The sequence below is a fragment of the Elephantulus edwardii genome, unplaced genomic scaffold, assembly GCF_000299155.1.
Source record: "Elephantulus edwardii isolate Elephantulus edwardi_28Jun2011 unplaced genomic scaffold, EleEdw1.0 scaffold00242, whole genome shotgun sequence".
NCBI lineage: Eukaryota > Metazoa > Chordata > Mammalia > Macroscelidea > Macroscelididae > Elephantulus > Elephantulus edwardii.
In genome coordinates, this window is record NW_006399992.1 from 3,242,777 (window position 1) to 3,248,858 (window position 6,082).

At 37.4% G+C, this 6,082-nt stretch overlaps 1 protein-coding gene and 1 pseudogene across 1 annotated transcript in view; one reads left to right on the plus strand and one right to left on the minus strand.

Moving 5' to 3' along the window:
- Nucleotides 1-6,082, minus strand: part of HFM1 (HFM1, ATP-dependent DNA helicase homolog (S. cerevisiae)) — a 180,285-nt gene that overhangs the window by 100,765 nt on the left and 73,438 nt on the right.
- LOC102854900 lies at nt 4,464-5,202 on the plus strand (annotated as a pseudogene).

The following is a 6,082-nucleotide window of genomic DNA, read 5'->3' on the forward strand; positions in this document are numbered from 1 at the left end:
GAGGAGGACCTCATGCACTTACAGCAGAGGGTCAAGGACTGCAGCCTTCAGTATGGACTGAGGCTCAATGTCAAGAAGACAAAGATTTCCCAGTGCACTGTCTCTCCTGATTTCCTGACTGCTGGTACCAAGGGTGTTAATTATAGATCCAAGTAATATGAAATTGTTGACAGTCTCAATCTTCTCCATCCATCATGATGTTGCCTATCAGTCCAGCGGTATAAGAAACTGTGTTTTCTTCACATTGAGATGCAGTCTATATCAAAGGCTGCATTTCTTGATCTTCTGCAACAAGTGCTTTATGTCCTCATTTTCAGCAAGCAAGGTTGTTTCATTGGTATAACACAGGTTATTGATAAGTCTTCCTCCAATCCTAATGCCACACTCCTCTTCATAGGGTCCAGATTTTGCTCAGCATAGAGATTAAATAGGAATGGAGAGAGAATACAACTCTTACATACTCCCATCTTAATTTTAAACCATGCAATGTACCCCTGCTTCTGTTCAAACAGGTACAGGTTTTGCATGAGCACAATTAAGTGCTCTGGGACTCCCATTCTTCTCAATGTCAAACACAACTTGTCATGATCCACACGGGTAAATGATTTTGCTTAGTCAATAAAGCACAAATATACATTCTTCTGGTATTCTTTACTTTCATCCAGTATCTGACATCAGCAGACATGTCCCCGGTGCTATGGCCTCTTCTAAATCCTGTTGAATTTCTGGCAGTTCCCTATCTATGTACAGTTCTAGCCAGTTTTGAATGGTCTTCAGCAGTATTTTGCTTGCATGGGATATTAACATTGTTTGATAGTTTCCACATTGTGTTGAATCACCTTTCCTGGTAATGGAAACAAATACAGACTTCTTACAATCCATTGGCCACACAGCTGTCCTCCAAATTTCCTAGCATAGACTGATGAGTTCACCCGAGGCTGCATTTGTTAACTGAAACAAATCAATTGCTATTACAATTATTCCTGGAGCTTTCTTTATTACCTATGCCTTCAATGCAGCATCTACTTTCTCCATTACCATTGGCTCCTGTTCATATGAAACTTCCTGAATTTTTTCAGTGTCAATCAGTTTTTCCTGGTACAGTGACTTTGTATAATTCCTCCATCTGTAAGGACATATGAGGATGGCACAGGATAGAACAGGTTTTAGATCTGTTGTTCACAGGGTCACTATGGTCATACTAAACTCGATGACACCTAATAACAACCACAATGAATAGGAATGATGGTATGAATCACAATGTGAATGAGGGATAGTGTAAAACACAATGAAAACAAACTTTGTATGCAAATCAATATAAAATAAAAAAATAATTGCAACAAAAGTAACAGCATGTTTTTGTAGTAGTATAGATGAAATAAAATGATTTGAAATATTATTATAATTAAAGTGATATGGCAGCTTTTTCTCATGAAGTGTGCATTGGAAGGCTAAAAAAGTAAATTGGTTATGTTTTAGCCTTGTCATATATTGACATGTGTAAGTTGTGTCTATAAAAAATATTTTATTTTTATAACTCATGTCAGAGTTATTTTTATCAAAGAATAATGAATTTCTATTGAAACATTGCAGAAAAATTTTATAGATTCTAATTCTGATGTTACTCCCTTCAACAATGCCACCCAGTGTAGTCTATATCCCACCCCCCTCCAATGATAACCTTTACTCTCCACTCCATGTTAAACTCCAGGAGATTTTAGATAATTTCAACTTGTTCAATCTTACCAAACTTGCTCACAAAAATAGGTCTTTGGGCTGACTGAGCCAAACACAGGACAGATGGTACTTGAGTGAGAAATATTATTAAAATAATTAGTTTGGGAGCCTTGGTGGGGAGAAGTGAGCCTTAACGGGGAGAAACAAGCCTTGTCAGGGAGCAGCAAGTCATGGTGGGACCCACCCACCAGGAGCAAGTAGGACAGTAGGAATTTGAGTGAGGTACTTGGGGGGGGGGTAGATCACTGCTGAATGCTGGATGAATTGTGGGACCCTTTCACCTTAAGCAGGTGGTGAGACAGCTGGAGCTCGACTGGGGTGGCAGAACCAGTTCTCGAGGTGAAAGCTAAGGTGTCCTGGTTTTCCATTCAGGTACCCCTCCAAACACCCCACCCACAATGTGGATCTGTGTGTACGTCCCCCCTCCCAGCCCCTGAGTATGCCTGGGAGGCACCCACTCTACACGCATCCATACATACGCCCACACTGTGCATCTGCACTCACATCTGCCCAGCCTTCTTCTGAAGCAATGACATCAGACCAAGAACCGGCTATCAGCTCAGGCACAAAAAACTCTACCATAGAAATGTCCCAAAAGAAGCAGAGTACCTCACTTCCTACACAAGCCCAAAGCAAGATATCACCTCCAAAAATGACACAGTATCAATGAATTTCCTGAAGCCAGAAAGTCTGATGGAACTTTCTGACACAGAATTTTAAAGAACAATGATTGAATATTTTCAATGGGTGAAAGACAAACTTGAAGAATTATAGGACACTGCAAGCAAAAACTAAGAGCAGCTTATGAAAAAAAAAAAAAGTCCAAACAGTGCATATAAAACAAATGAGGCATTAGAGGCACCAGAAAAACAAGAAACCACAATCCAAAATATGAGGTCCAGTGTTTCAGATGCAGTCAACTTGATGGAGGGGCACATGAACAAAGTCGAAGAGATGGAACACATTAACAGAGAAATAGTAGATAGATTTTCCACCACGGCTCTGCTAGAGCAAAAAGCAAAATGAAAAAGGAAGGAAAAAAAGAAAAACTAAGGATAATGTGGGACACCATCAAGAGAAAAAAACGTGTACATCAACAGAATAGGATGAAACAAGGCACCAAAAAAAGTTGTGGAAGAATTACTAGAAGAAAACTTCCCAGGCGTAATGAAGAATGAGAGAATATATATTCAAGAAGCTGAGTGATAAAATAGACCCCAAAAGAAAAACACCAAGGCATATCATAGTCAAATTTGCCAGAATCAAAGATGAGGAGAGAATTATGAAAGCAGCAAGGGAGAGCACATAAAAGTAAGTGCTGACTTCTTAGCAGAAACAATGACATATATTGAACACTCAAATAACACAACTGTCAACCAAAAATATTATACCTAGAAAAACTGTCCATCAAATTTGAAGGAGAGATCAAGATAGTCCCAGAAAAATAGAACTTAGGGGAGTTTGTAAAACAAGACCAGCCTACAAGAAACCCTAAGACACGTCCTTCATGCAAAGGTGCCACTGAAAGCAAGATGGACCAAAGTAACTAGCAAAAACACCAAAAATAACTCAACAAAATGATAGCAATAAAACATTGCCTCTAAGTCACACAGAATGTGAATCGTTTAAATGCACTATTGAAGATAAAAAGAGTAGCAGGTTGGATAAAAAACCAAAATCCATCAATATGCTGTCTATAAGAGACACACCTAAAAATGAAGATAAAGAAAGACTAAAAATAAAAGGGTGGGAAAAAATATACCAAGTAAATGGCAACCAGAAAAACAGTAGGAGTAGCAATATTCATCTCTGATAAAATAAATTTCAATGCAAAAACCATCACAAAGGACAAGGAAGGTAACTGCATAATGCTTAAAGGGTCAATAGAACAAGAGGACATAACAATAATAAATATCTATACAACAACTGAAAGAACTGCAAAATATATAAAACATTAACAAAGCTGAAAAAAGAAATAGATAAAACTAATATACTAGTTGGAGATATCAATACACTACTCTCAAGAAAAGATAGAACTACCAGAAATAAACCTAACAGAGATGCTGAAGAATTAAGCCATACAATAAACCAATTTGCTCTCATAGATATTTATAGGCTAATGCACCCCCCAAAAGCACAATACACCTTCTCCTCCAAAGTGTGTGGAACGGTCTCCAGAATAGAAAACATTTTAGGGCACAAGGCAAGCATCAATAAATTAAAAAAACACAGAAATAATACAATGCACCTTCTCAAACCACAATACTACAAAATTAGAAATTAATAACAAGAGGATAAAGGAGAAAAAACCATACATACATTTGGAAGCTGAACAATACCTTGCTTGAACATGAATGGGTACTAGAAGAAATAAAAAAGGAAATGAAAAAGTTTCTTGAAATAAATGAAAATGAAAACACCACTTACCAAAACCTCTGGGAAACAGTCAAAGTAGTAATCAGAGGTCAATTTATAACAATAAGCAAACACAGCAAAAGGCAGGGGAAAAAAATGACCATTGATTCTTTAACCCAACATCACCAGCCAACTGAAAAAGAACAGCAAGAAAACCTGACACCCTCTATAAAAATTGAAATTATGCCTGACGCGGACACCCCGTCCCCTCTGGGTTCACACAGGGAGTCGGCCTGGGGCCGCCTCCACCACCTCACTACTGCCACTGCCACCACCGCCTCGATTCCCGCTCCCACACCCGAAGCCTAGCCATGGCCGAGGACCTGTCCGCGGCCACATCCTACACTGAAGATGATTTCTAGTGCCCCGTCTGTCAGGAGGTGCTCAAAAACGCCTGTGCGGACCACGGCCTGTCAGCACGTTTTCTGTAGAAAATGTTTCCTGACTGCAATGAGAGAAAGCAGAATACACTGTCCCCTCTGTCGTGGAAACATGACTAGAAGAGAGAGAGCATGCCCTGAAAGGGCTTTAGACCTTGAAAATATCATGAGGAAGTTTTCTGGTAGCTGCAGATGTAGTGCAAAACAGATTAAATTCTACCATATGAGACATCATTACAAAACTTGTAAGAAGTATCAGGATTAATATGGTGTTTCTTCTGTCATTTCAAACTTTCAGATCTCTCAAGATTCAGTAGGGAACAGTACTAGGAGTGAAACATCCACATCTGATAACACAGACACATACCAAGAAAATTCAAGTTCTGCTGGGCATCCCACCTTTAGGTGTCCATTGTGTCAAGAATCAAATTTTACTAGACAACGTTTACTGGATCACTGTAATACTAACCACCTATTTCAGATAGTTCCTGTGACATGTCGTATTTGTGTGTCTCTTTCTTGGGAAGATCCTAACCAGATTTCAAGAAATTTTGTTAGTCATCTCAATCAAAGACATCAGTTTGATTATGGAGAATTTGTGAATCTTCAGCTAGATGAGGAAACTCAGTATCAAACTGCTGTTGAAGAATCCTTTCAAGTAAACATCTGAAGGCTGTGGACATCTCTGCATCTTTGTACCAGCAAGTGCCATTTTTAAGGGGAAAACTACATGAAGTCACCATTTCAATAACTTGATGTCACTATTAATAAAAGTAATTCAGTCTAATGGTTTTTCAATTGAAAAGTAAAGGAGGGCCATCTAAGAAAGCTTCAACTTAGAAATGAAAGTTAACACAATAGCTTTAAAAGCTTAAAGGGTTATTTCACTCCTGTAATGGTGAAAAAGAAACCCCTGTTGTTCCTTACCTTTTATATGTTCTTTATTGGGTTTTTCCTTATTTGTTTCTTTGTAAATTTGGTGCAATTTCTTGCATTCACTTTATTGTACACAGATAACACACACTGTAACAATGTGTGACTGATGAAGATCTAACAAACCTGAACCAATTAGCAAAGTTGCAGAGTGGAAAATTGAAGAGCTAAATGAAACAATCCAAAGTGAACGTTTCTTTTAATATACAGATTCTATCTGAAGAATACATTTAAAAAAAATGGTATTTATATAACTTTCAGGGGTTTTTTTTGAAGGTTAGTGAGATTTCTTTAATAATTATAACTTTTAAAAGTGAAAGCTCATTGTAAAGAACATTTTCTTTGGTGAGCAGTTAGAAGGTCAATATTATTTATTTAACTAATTTGTAAGCCCAAAATGAAGTAAGCTGGAAAAACAACTCATTGGCTTCAGAATTTTTCAGTAGCAGTTATTTCTGATTATACAGATTAATAGAAATTTTCAGTTGGTGTTATATATTCAAAATATATGTTTAAAAATGAGAGATTTTACTTTATTTCAATTTGAAAATTCAGAGCTAAAGTATCTATAATTTCTCAGATTGCATACAATTTTCTATTAAAGATTTTTTAAATGA